At 39.6% G+C, this 12,079-nt stretch overlaps 1 long non-coding RNA gene across 1 annotated transcript; it reads left to right on the plus strand.

Moving 5' to 3' along the window:
- Positions 1–7,028: 7,028 nt before the first annotated feature.
- LOC106940803 (uncharacterized) lies at positions 7,029–7,943 on the plus strand. The gene is made up of 2 exons (XR_001423205.1): positions 7,029–7,130; positions 7,727–7,943. It is a non-coding gene; the product is annotated as an uncharacterized LOC106940803 (long non-coding RNA).
- Positions 7,944–12,079: the final 4,136 nt, after the last annotated feature.

Genomic DNA, 12,079 nt, shown 5'->3' on the forward strand with positions numbered 1-12,079 from the left:
GACACACCCACCCAGGGACCGAACAGACAGAATCAATCTGTTTCTTGTTATTGTTTCTGATCTGTCGTTATCAGTATTCAAGACAAATAGAGCAGATCAATATCCTGTCATTATGAATTTCAACACATCGCCATCGCGTTAGTTTTGAATTTTAAAATGCTTTGTACAGTGGAAAATTCTGAAAATAGTGAATATCAGCCTTATATTGAAAAAATGGAATGGAAAACATAATCTTTGCATATAGTTTTTGTCATAAAAATATTCGAGGAGGCTTTTTAGAAGGGCAGAGAATAAAGTTCAATAATTATATCCTCCAGAATTCCATTGGTTTAGATATTTGCTATCAAAATCACAGATTTTTGTATTGCTACTTTAGAAATATTTGCTATATCTTTTTCAATTAACCAATTTAAACAGAATGCATATATATACATATATATATATACACATCAGATTCGACACATTTATTTTATTATTTAAAGAACTAACTTAACTCAATTTTTGTTGCCTGTATTAAATTCAATTCAAGTTCAATGCAAATTTACTTTATTAATCCCAAAGGGCAGAAAAGATCTCCTGCCAGATCTTCTGTACTGCACTGAACCTGATGAAGTCTCTGACTGAAGATGTTCTACCTTCCAAAAACAGTCTCATGAAGAGGATGGTCAGGGTTGTCCATAATTTTCTTGATCCTATGAAGAATCCTTTGTATAATCATCCACAGTCGTCCTCAGAATACAACCAGCCTTCTTTATCAGGCTGTTGAGCCTTTTTAAGTCCCTGACTCTGATGCTGCTGCCCCAACAGATGACGGCAGAAGAGATGACACTGTCAACAACAGACTTATAGAAGATCGGCAGCATCTTGCTGCAAGAATTGAAGGATCTTCCTCAAGAAGTACAGGTGCTGATCAAAAAAATTTGAATATCATGAAAAGTTTATTTAAATCAGTAATTCCACTCAAAAAGTTAAAGTTGTATATTATATGCATTCATTGCACACAAACTGATATATTTCAAATGTTTGTTTTTCTTTTAATGTTGATAATTAAAACTGACAACTAATGAAAACCCCAAATTCAGTGTCTCAGAAAATTAGAATATTACTTAAGACCAACACAAAAAACACTTTTTAGAAATGTTGGCCCACTGAAAATTATGAACATGAAAATTATGACCATGTACAGCACTCAGTACTGTACATTAGTTGGGACTCCTTTTCCCTGGATTACTGCAGCAATGTGGCGTGACATGGAGCCCATCAGTCCGGCATGACTGATCGGCGTGACGCAGTGTGTTATGATCTGAGCAGTCATAACACACTGCTCAGGTGTTATGAGAGTTAAGGTTGCTTCCATAGTGACCTTCAGCTCTTTTAAATTGTCTGGTGTATCACATCTTTCTCTTTACAATGCGCCATAGATTTCTATGTGGCTAAAGTCAGGCGAGTTTGGTGGCCAATTAAAAACAGGGATGCCATGGTCCTTAAACCAGGTACTGGTGCTTTGGCACTGTGTGCCAAGTCCTGTTGGAAAATTAAATCTGTATCTAGATAAAGTTGGTCAGCAGCATAGCATGAAGTGCTCTAGAACTTCCTTGTAGATGGGTATGTTGATCTTGTACCTCAGAAAACACAGTGGACCAACACCAGCAGATGACATGGTACCTCAAACCATTACTGACTGTGGAAACTTTGACTGGACTTCAAGCAACATGGATTCTGTGCCTCTCCTCTCTTCCTCCAGACTCTGGGACCTTGTTTTCCACAGGAAATGCAAAATGGACTTTCCAGGGTTTTTTTCTTGCTTTCCTTATTTTCAGTCCTTCATAGTGTTTCTAGTTAGGTTTATTTTGTTACAATTATTCTTTATGTCTGAATTTATGTCTATCTTTCTTTAGTGATTTTAGTTAGATTATTTTCTTCTAGTTATTCCTTTTTTCAGCTCCCTTGTAGTGTGTCTAGTTTTCTTATTTTGGTACCTTAGGTTTAGCTCTTTATGTCTGCATCCATGCCCTCTTCCTTTAGTAGTCCTAGTTAGGTTATTTCTTAAGTCCTTCTAGCTCACCCCATAGAGTTTCTAGTTTTCTTATTTTTTCACTTTAGTTTAGTTAGTCTTTTTTTCTGAATGTATGTCCAGCTTTCTTTAGTGATTCTAGTTAGGTTATTTCTTTGTTTAGGTCTTCTAGTTACTCTAGCTATATGTTCTTTAGTTCTTATTATTGTTAGATCAGCCTTGTTTCTGCTTAGGTTTGTTAAAGCTTCCCTCGTGTCTTTTTCTCTTCTAGTTCACCAGGTTTTCTTTAATGTTTCTTTAGTATTAGAAATATTTTCAGCTTCCTTGTGTTTCCTCTCTCACTCTTACCAGTCTACTTTGCAAATGTAAATGGGTGGTTTGGTTGGTTGGTCAAAAAAGTATAATACTTTTACAAACTTTCAAATGCAGATTTACTGGATATATAAAGTCCACAAAGTGCCACTCTGTAATTTTTTAATATACACACCAGAAATACATAAAAAAACTCATTCAATAATACCTAATGTAAATAATTTAACTACTATACAAAGGGAAAAAGTACATTTTCATGAATAGTTTGCTATTGAGAAACTTATCAGATCACTGACATCAGATAAAACAGGGAAAAAAATTATTGTGCATCACATTATGTATTTAACTTAAAAACTCATACAGTTTTTGTAGACAATTCTACAAAACATGACCATCAGTTTAGTATAGAACCTATGATAATGTCTTTTGTATAAAAAAGAATATACTTTCACAGCACAGCAAGCTTTAAGAGCTATGAAGTGATTTAGTACTTTTATAATGAAAGCGACAGTACATTAAATGCTAAATAAATAATTCTTCATTCATGTAACTAATGTACTAACACAATTTGTTCTATAAGCCTTAACAATGCTAGTAAGGCTTACTATCATTCTTTGAACGCTTTAGTTGGACCTTCAGTCTTTTCATACCGATCTGGAAACCGTTCATTGATTGGATGGCCGCTTGTGATGACACTGGGTTATCATAGCTCACAAAGCCTGAAGAAGAAGTATAAGGATTAAGGTCAACCAAAAAAAGCACATGTCAGAAGACTTACTGTCCTAAAACTAATAGTTTTACAAAACAATTATTTTTGGAAAATAATAGTGATGCTTGGCTTTTCAGCAGCCAAGCATCACCTACACTTTTCTTCCTATAAGAATTTTGCTACTTTATACCCTACTTTCATGATCATCTTTTAAAACAACACAAAGCTTGAGCAAGAAAATAATAAAATTTGATTTAGCATTTTTGGAATGGTTTATGGAACCATTCCACAGGAGGCCCTTATTGCTGGGTTGCAGACATGTGACCCGGATGATGCACAAAATTCAGATGGCGGTCAGGAAGTGGATTTGTCAGGTTCAAAACTGAGAAAAATGGATCACAGCGAATACATTAATGCCCCAAATAGGCTGACACAGATGACGTATCTCAAAAAAATATGGATATATTTAGGATATGATCCATGTTGTCTTGGTAAAAAAGATTTGTCATAAAATCTTGAGGATTTACCTAGCATCGAGGAAATAAACATGACTATCTGGTGCAGAAGACCACATTACTACAACGAGCCAGATGAAAGCTTTCAAAAACCTGGAAGCAACCTGAAACAAGATTTATTTTGTTTCAGGTTGGGTCAACAATTTAGGATCAAAAGAAGCATTAAATGGCTGTCAAGTTGGTTCTGTCTGGGTGAGTAGTGACTTGTGCTATAATAACAATGCTCAGACGCGCAAAAAGTGGGTACAGCGTATGCAACGCATAGGGGCGCAGCACCAGAGGGGGTGCCAAAACCCCGTCTGAAGGGGGCGACGCGCCGATTATATTTTCCCATACAGTTCAGCACGCCTCACGCTCCTTCACCTCTCGCACATAACGAGGTACATGTAGCAAGTTTTACACTCCACGATTTATGTTTTCGCATCCACCTGAATAATGTGCAGTTGCGCCACTGACAATGCTATCACTAATGCAAACAACAACCTAACCCATGTTATTTCTATGTGTTTGGCTCTACTTGTAAATAATTTGTTTAGCTTCTGTAAGCCCAAATTCATGCTGGAGTTGTATGTTGATGTTGAGTCTTAATGCATTTCTACAATGCAGGTCAACCATTCACAGCAAACTACAGAAACCCCATTAAAAGCATGGTTGGTGGCCAGAGAGAATGGGGAAATAGTGACAACTCACTGTGACTTACATATGAATGTTTGTCTTTCTAAACATTCATACATTTAGAAATCCAGTTTTCTCATCTTTTTTCAGTACATTTTCTAAAATGACCTCCCTTGTAACCAACTACCTTCAGAACATGAAAATAACTTTTATATTTCTCTCTAATAGAACAATTCTAACAACACAGACAAGGTTTCCCCCAGAAAACGTACTAAGTCTGGTGACTGGGGCACTCGGGCAGTCATTCATCCAGCGGTCTGCCATGTTTTTGAGTTAAAAAATGTTTAAAGTTGACAGGCAGTTTGAAAATATCACTTGATAATTATGTGTTGTTGGAAGATTAATATATGAACACCAACTATAAAGTCTTAAAAATGCAAACATTTAAAAATATTTAATAAATAAGCTATGCTAAGCCTGGTGGGGCACAAGTAAAGCCTGGAGGCCCGCCAGACTTATAATACATTGGGAAGAAACACTGACAGACTTTAGGCATTTGGAAGCTGGGTCAACAGAAGTAAACAGGCTGTATTTACTTCCTGACCCCCATCTGCATTGCATGACATCAGTCATCTGCAACCACAGATGCTGGATTAATTTTTGAGGTGGTGGGAATATGGGATGTTTCGTCACCTCTGCTATGCACTTTGAACATCACGCAAGCACACATGTTCAATAGACACAATGGCACCTGTCAAATAAAAAAATTAAAATCAAATCAAATTTTATTTGTATAGCACATTTCAGCAGCAAGGCATTTCAAAGTGCTTTACATCATAACAAAAACAAAAATACAAAGTCATGCAACATAGAATCAACAATCAAAACATTACATTAGGTCAAGTGCCATCATTAAATTCGTAATTGATTAAGGTCCAAAAACAACTCTAAACAGGTGGGTTTTAAGTTGAGATTTAAAGGCACTCAGTGTTTCAGATGTTTTACAGTTTTCTGGAAGTTTGTTCCAAATTTGTGGTGCATAGAATCTATCTTTTAGGTCCAAAGATAATAACTTCGGTTTTGTTTCTGTTCAGCTGGAGAAAGTTTTGGCACATCCACACATTTATCTGTTCTAAGCATCTGTTCAGTGATTGGATGGGTTCAGAGTCACCTGATGACATCGTGATCTAGAGCTGTGTATCATCCATGTAGTTATGGTAGCGAATCTTATTTCCTGTTATAACCTGAGCCAGCGGGAGCATGTAAATATTGAAAAGAAGGGGTCCTAGGATTGAACCTTGGGGTACCCCACATGTGACCTTTGACCTCTCTGATGAGAAGTTTCCGATTGAAACAAAGAAATCCCTGTTCTTTATGTAAGATTCAAACCAGTGGAGCACTGGACCGGAGAGTCCGACCCAACTCTCCAGTCGATTCAGTAATATGTCATGATCGGCAGTGTCAAAAGCTGCACTGAGGTCCAACAGAACCAGCACTGTGGTTCTCCCATAGTCTGTATTTATATGGATGTCATTGAACACTTTGACTAGGGCCGTCTCCGTGCTGTGGTGAGCACGAAAACCAGACTGGAAGGAGTCAAAGCGATTCATTATTGTAGGAAGCTATTTAATTGTTTACAAACTGCTTTTTCAATAACTTTGCTGATGAATGGGAGGTCAGAGGTCAGAGGTCGGCCTGTAATCCTGCAGTAGTGATTTGTCCAGATTGTTCTTTTTTTATCAGTTGTTTGATAACTGCTGTTTTCAAAGCCTGGGGGAAAACACCTGAAGACAGCGATGAGTTACTATTAGCAACGACAGGCAGGACTTTCTTAAAGAAATGTGTGGGTAGGACATCATGAACTGGAGCTTAATTGACTTATAATTTCTTCTAGGGTTTTATAATGAAGTAGTTGAAATCGGGTTATTGTTCCTGCATTTGTTTTGTTTGGGCACAGCATTGGTACTGGCTTTAGAGTGGATGTGCAGATTAATCCTCTGATCTTTTGAATTTTCTCTGAAAAGAAACTGGAAAACTTGTTGCAGGCGGCATTAGATTGAAATTCAGGTGGTAACGTCATAGGAGGGTTTGTCAGCCTGTCAACAGTAGCAAATAGGGCTCAATCATTGTTAATGTTTTTGTTTATGACATCTGCAAAGAAAGCCTCTCTTGCATGTTTTAGTGTTGAGTGATAGTTACGTAATCTTTCTTTATAGATGTCATATTAAATGTGAAGTTGAGTTTTACGCCGTTTCCATTCGGCCATATGGCAGAGTTGACTTGCAAATTGAACAGTTTGTGCATTTCTCCATGGAGATTTCTTCCTACCAGTCACAACCTTCACTTTAATGGGGGCAATGTAATAAATGATATATGAAATTTTAGACTGAAAATCATCTACCAACTTATCTACGTCAATAAGGGCGAGGAAGAAGAGTAGATTTGATGAAATGTTTCTGCTGTGTTTTCTGTGAGAACATTTTGTGATAGTAGCTTTTTGTCCAAGTCGGTTAACGGATAAAGAACTGTCAAAGATAACAGGAAGTGATCCGACAGGCGACATCAGTTACAGAGACATTGGAAATATTCACACCCTTACTGATGACCAGGTCCACTGTGTGTCCATGAGTGTGTGTTGCTTGTTTGACATGTTGTGTTAAAACAAAACCCTCTAATATATTAAGGAGCTTTTTTGCCCCTCGGTCTTCAGGTTGTCAACATGAATGTTGAAATCACGACAATTATTAATCATAATCAATGCATATGGGAAAGAAACTGTAGTGGTATAGAAATATACATAATTCCACACAAATAGTTTCCAGGTGAGAAGTTCTGGTTCTTAAAGTGGGCGAGGTGTATATAAGGGAGCTGCGGCGTTCATTCAGGCATGTGTCATCTTTGTGCTCCCACTGTGTGGTTCGCGTCCGGTGGACTCTGGCAGCGGAAAGCAACAAATCGCTGGCTGGTGCATGTTGCGCTGATGTTTTGGTGGTAGGTGTTCTCTCTCCCTGCACTTTAGCTGATCTTGGTCAGAAAATCTAAACTGAAGTGTGATCGTAGGTAAAACGCCACTGCGTTGCGTTCCTTCTCTTCCTCGGTCTGCGAGTGTGTGTGCATGTTGTGTGGATCAGCAGGTAAGAAATTAACACTCATCTAAGCTCCAGTTTCTTCTAGTTTTATTTAAAATGGTGACAAATTTTTTATAGGTTCCCCACAGTTGAACCATTGCTGCTCTGTCTGCGTTCGTTTTCCTGATCTGTTCGGCTTTGCTCTGCTCCGTCTACGTAAATCTCCCGGATTTCTGCACAATTGTTCTAAAGTTGGACTGCGGAGGCGTTATGCGCCCTCATTGAAGCGGTGTTTGGGGTGTGGCATCGGCGCAACCATTTCATCTCCCACTGAGGCGTGGCAGGGCCACACCTGGTCTTAATGTTTTAACTTGTATTGTCTGATTTCTATTTTTCTACTTATTTTGTTTACAGCCCTTTTCTTCTTAATTTAGTCGGGATGATTTTGTTCTTTTTAAGATTGTCATATTGGTCAACTGTTTTTTGTTTGCAGTTGCTGAGGTCCGGTGTTGGTGTGGTGACGGTGTCTTCCTCTTCTGCGTGCTGTGATTCTGGAGTTTGGGTTGTCTCACTGCGTCTGGTGTTAAAGGATTTTTTTTATTTACTGTGTTTGGTGGATGTCGTCCCCATAGCGCCCCCTCCGGCCGGTAACCTCAGCTGCTGCAGCTCTTCTATTTTCTTTGATTTCCTTTGATTTCTTTTGTTTCATTCTTAAAAAGAAATTAGTTTTTAAAAGAACATTTTCAAAAGAATTTAATATTTTTTTTATAATTTTGAAACTGTCTCAGATGTTTTAATCCCTGCATAACTGAACCTGTGTGCCTTAAACAAGAGGTAATAATCTCTGGGTGAAATTCCCAGGGTGGCGTTGAGCAATTTACTAAAACTAAACTTCTACAAAATCTGAGTTTCCATCTAGTGTCGCCACAAAACCTTCCACATATGTTGGAGTTTTGTATAAAGTTAGTGTTAAAGTTCATTTATGACCAAAGAGATTTTACTACACTTTATGGTATTCTTAAATATTGAAGCCACGTGTCCTCCTTTATTATGTTTTCTATTCTCACTTAAAAAATTGTAGTTAGGAGGAACAATTAGTACGATTGGTTCATTTCTGTCAGAAATAAATCATCAATATTATGCTCAGTGATGAAATCATTAATTAATAGAGCTTTACCACAGAGAGATCTGGTATTTAAAAGAGCCAGTTTAAGTGACTTGGAGGCCGAAGGTTCTGAGGTTCCTTTAGGTAGGGGATCAGTCTGAGGTTTGATCTGGACAGGTAATGTCCTGTTTTGCAGTGCCGGGGGGCCAGACACATTCTGGAGGAAGACGGGTGTAAAGATAATATCTGGACCCCGGTCTCAGACCTCAGAAACGCAGAGTGCTGGATCCTCAGGGAGGTCAGAGGCAGGTGGCTTAAATGAAGTGAGGTCTGCTATGTTAGCGCTAAATAGAGACATGCCGAGGCAAACCTGTTGATTCATTCCATCTGTCAATTTGAGAAACTCTGGTCCAGAAGACATTTCTTCATATGTATCTTGTGAATGCAGAGAATGAGTGTAGGAACAGAGAGAGAGGGGGAAAGGAGGAGGGGAACCAGTCGCTCTGTCTTCAGTCGACGTTCTATCAGCTTGTTTTGGAATAGTTTGCTCCTGATACACGAAGGGTTCCATCCTAGTCAGACATCCTTGAGCCTGTTCTTCTGAAGCGATGGTCACATTGTTGTCCTTGTTGATAAAATGAAAAAGGTTTGCAGTAAGTAGTTTTATCCCATGTTTATTGCGTCTGCCTCTTCCAAGAGGTGAAAGCGCTGCCAGTAGATCCAGAGGTAATCGATGAAGGTCACTGAGCTGACAGAGCTTTAATCAGCCATTTGTTTATCATGTCCAGCCTGGAGTGTTTTTCGTCTCCGTCGATGGAATTGGACCACTGAGAAATAACTTCATTTTTAATTTTCCCATAGTGTTCAGAAGATTATTAAAGTCCTTTTTCAGAATCTCAAATTTTTCCTTTGCCAGATCATTGGCTCAACATGCACAACTAAAGTCTCAAAATTTGGCTGATTGGTTAGAGAGAGTAAATCAGATATAGTGTCACCAGGAGAAGAAATCACTCTCGTTTTCTTGGGATTGCAAACATAACTGACTCCATTTTCTGCCTCATCTCCAACAATAAGCACTTTTGGCATACATTTCGTTTTCCTGGTCGTCGCTTTGTCCTTTGGAGCTTTGGGGGGTAGATGTGCTGGTCTTGCCTCATTGTTGATGTTTGAAGGCGAGTTTTCCTCGAAGGCTCTGGCTGAAGTGCAGAAAATCTGTTTTTCAGTGGGATTCCCACGGAGTCGGAATATTTTGAGGCTTGGGCTGGTCGCTTTGTCCTTGGGAGCGGGGTCGGTGGGGCCGTTTTTGTTCCAGCTGCTTGTTTGCTATTCTTTGGCGGAGCAGGTGTTGAAGTTGAAGGTGGGTTTCGGCTCAGAGTTGGCCACGCTGTTTCGTCCAGGTGAGGTGTTCTCCCTGTTAGTTGTCTCATGGGATCCGCAGTGTGAGACTTTTGTTTCGGCTTGGCGCCCTGAGCGTTCCAGGGTGAGCTGCTTGTTGTGGGGCGTACGACCTCTCCGCTGGATTGAGGAAGAGTTGTTTCATTTCCACAGGTAGCCGTTCTATAGACTGAAGTCATTGTATAATGACTGCTGCTAATGTTCCTGGGGTTGAACGGAGGCATTTTGTCCTGGTTCAACTTGGAGGTGAAGAAAAGTAACGTAAAAGTAAGAAAATGCCCCAGTCCTTAGCTTTGAAGTAATCCAGTTATTATGTCAATGATGTACATATACCTATAAAAACCGTGACTATGAAAGTAACTCAAAAGCAAAGTTATCATTGTCAATGAACTCAATGGGTTTGTCACAATTTGTCCTGAAGTAAAAGCCCCTTACCTGGAGGATAAAGTTGTTGGGTCTGCCATGCGCTGCTGTGTGGCTACTGATTTGTTGACTGTTGCTATTAAATGTGCTGTGGTCATAGAAACTTGGTGGAAAATAATCGGAAAAATTTGTTAAAAATTATCAGTGGGGAACATGCACAAGGCAGACTTTACATTTAGAGGGCAGAATAGACTTGTAAGTGTGTCCGAATTCAGGGTCTGCATCCTTCGAAGAACTGGTCTACGTAGGACGGGTCCCGGCCAGCTGACAGCTGGCGGGGAGCTGGCTGTTAACGCAGCGGTAGCAGACAGGTCTGAAAATGTCAGAGCAATATTGTAATTAGATGATGTATTGATGAACCGAGCAGATATTTGAGATTTACACACTTACATTCTCGCCTAAAAACGTTGAACCAAATCACGTTGTGTCATTTAAAGTGTTATAAAGCTAAATAATTTGTTGCTATTCACCGCCATTGACGCTCTGCCTGAACGCCCAGTTGGAACCCGCAATGAATTATGGGATATTGTGGGCCGTGAAGGATACACAGGACCCATCCTTCAAATCTGGGGAAAAGAAGGACACATTTGAAGGAGTCTTTGAATTCGGACAGGCCTTGTCGCAACATTATGACGTAATCGGCCTACAAATCCGTCCTTCAAAGGATGCAGACCCTGAATTTGGACACAGCCTTTATACCATTTTCAAAACTGAAATAAAACTCGAATCTGAGAAAAAAAATATTAAAAGATGAATAAATGCCTGCAGCCAACCACAAGAACAGCTGAATACAGAGATCAACTGTATTAAAACAACATGCTAATATGAAGTGTTTGTCATCATTACATCATATGCTTAATGGTTAAATCACAGATCAATGGGTCAAGATTGATCCAAAACAATAAATATGCTCTCTACAAATGGGTACAGTTTCTTTGTAAAGCAGTAATTTTTAAGGCATGTGGTGCAAATATTCATACACAGTCTGACATATATGATTGCAAGTGTCATATACACATGATACAGACTTTTTCCTCTGCTCTTCTCGCTACCCGTTCTCACCCTGCTTGCTCTGTTTTTGTATTGCTTTTTTGGAGCCTTTCTTTGTACATCCTCCGAATCTACAAATTATGGATCTGGTTAACTGGTGTATCAATGCAATTGATCAAATTTTCTCAACAAAAAGACTGGGCACAGGAGAGCCCTCTTGTCCTGAGGGGACACCCCCGACAGGATGAGTTCACCCTGGATTTATTCATGATAACAGGATTTCTGGTCATTGGAGCTTGTGGATACCTGGTTTATCGACAAAGTTGTGACGGANGACTTCCTGGGAAACTCTGATCTTGTGAGTGAGTGTAGGAGCAGAGAGGGAGGGGGGAAGGAGGAGGGGAACCAGTCATTCTGTCCCCAGCACTTTGTTTTGGGACACTTTGGTTCTGATAAGCGGAGGGTCCCATCCTAGTCAGACATCCTTGAGCCTGTTCTTCTGAAGCGATGGTCACATTGTTGTTCTTGTTGATATAGTGTCACCAAGAAAAGAAATCACTCTCGTTTTATTGGGATTGCAAACATGACTGATTCCATTTACTGTCTCATCTCCAACAATAAGAACTCTTTGCATACATTTCGTTTTCCTGGTGGTCATTTTGTCCTTCGGAGCTTTGTGGGATGGATGTGTTGGTTTAGCCTCATTGTTGATGTTTGAAGGTGGGTTTTCACTCAGAGGCTCAGGCTGAAGTGCAGAAAATCTGTTTTTCAGTGGGATTCCCATGGCATCAGAATGTTTTGAGGCTTGGGCTGGTCGCATTGTCCTTGGGAGCGGAGTCGGTGGAGCCATTTTGGTTCCAGCTGCTTGTTTATTTTTCTTTGGCAGAGCAGGTGTTGAAGTTGTAGGTGGGTTTCAGCTCAGAGCCGGCCACT

This window comes from Poecilia latipinna, unplaced genomic scaffold (assembly GCF_001443285.1).
Source record: "Poecilia latipinna isolate Pla-1442-1.1 unplaced genomic scaffold, P_latipinna-1.0 Scaffold3366, whole genome shotgun sequence".
In the NCBI taxonomy this organism is placed as follows: Eukaryota; Metazoa; Chordata; class Actinopteri; order Cyprinodontiformes; family Poeciliidae; genus Poecilia; species Poecilia latipinna.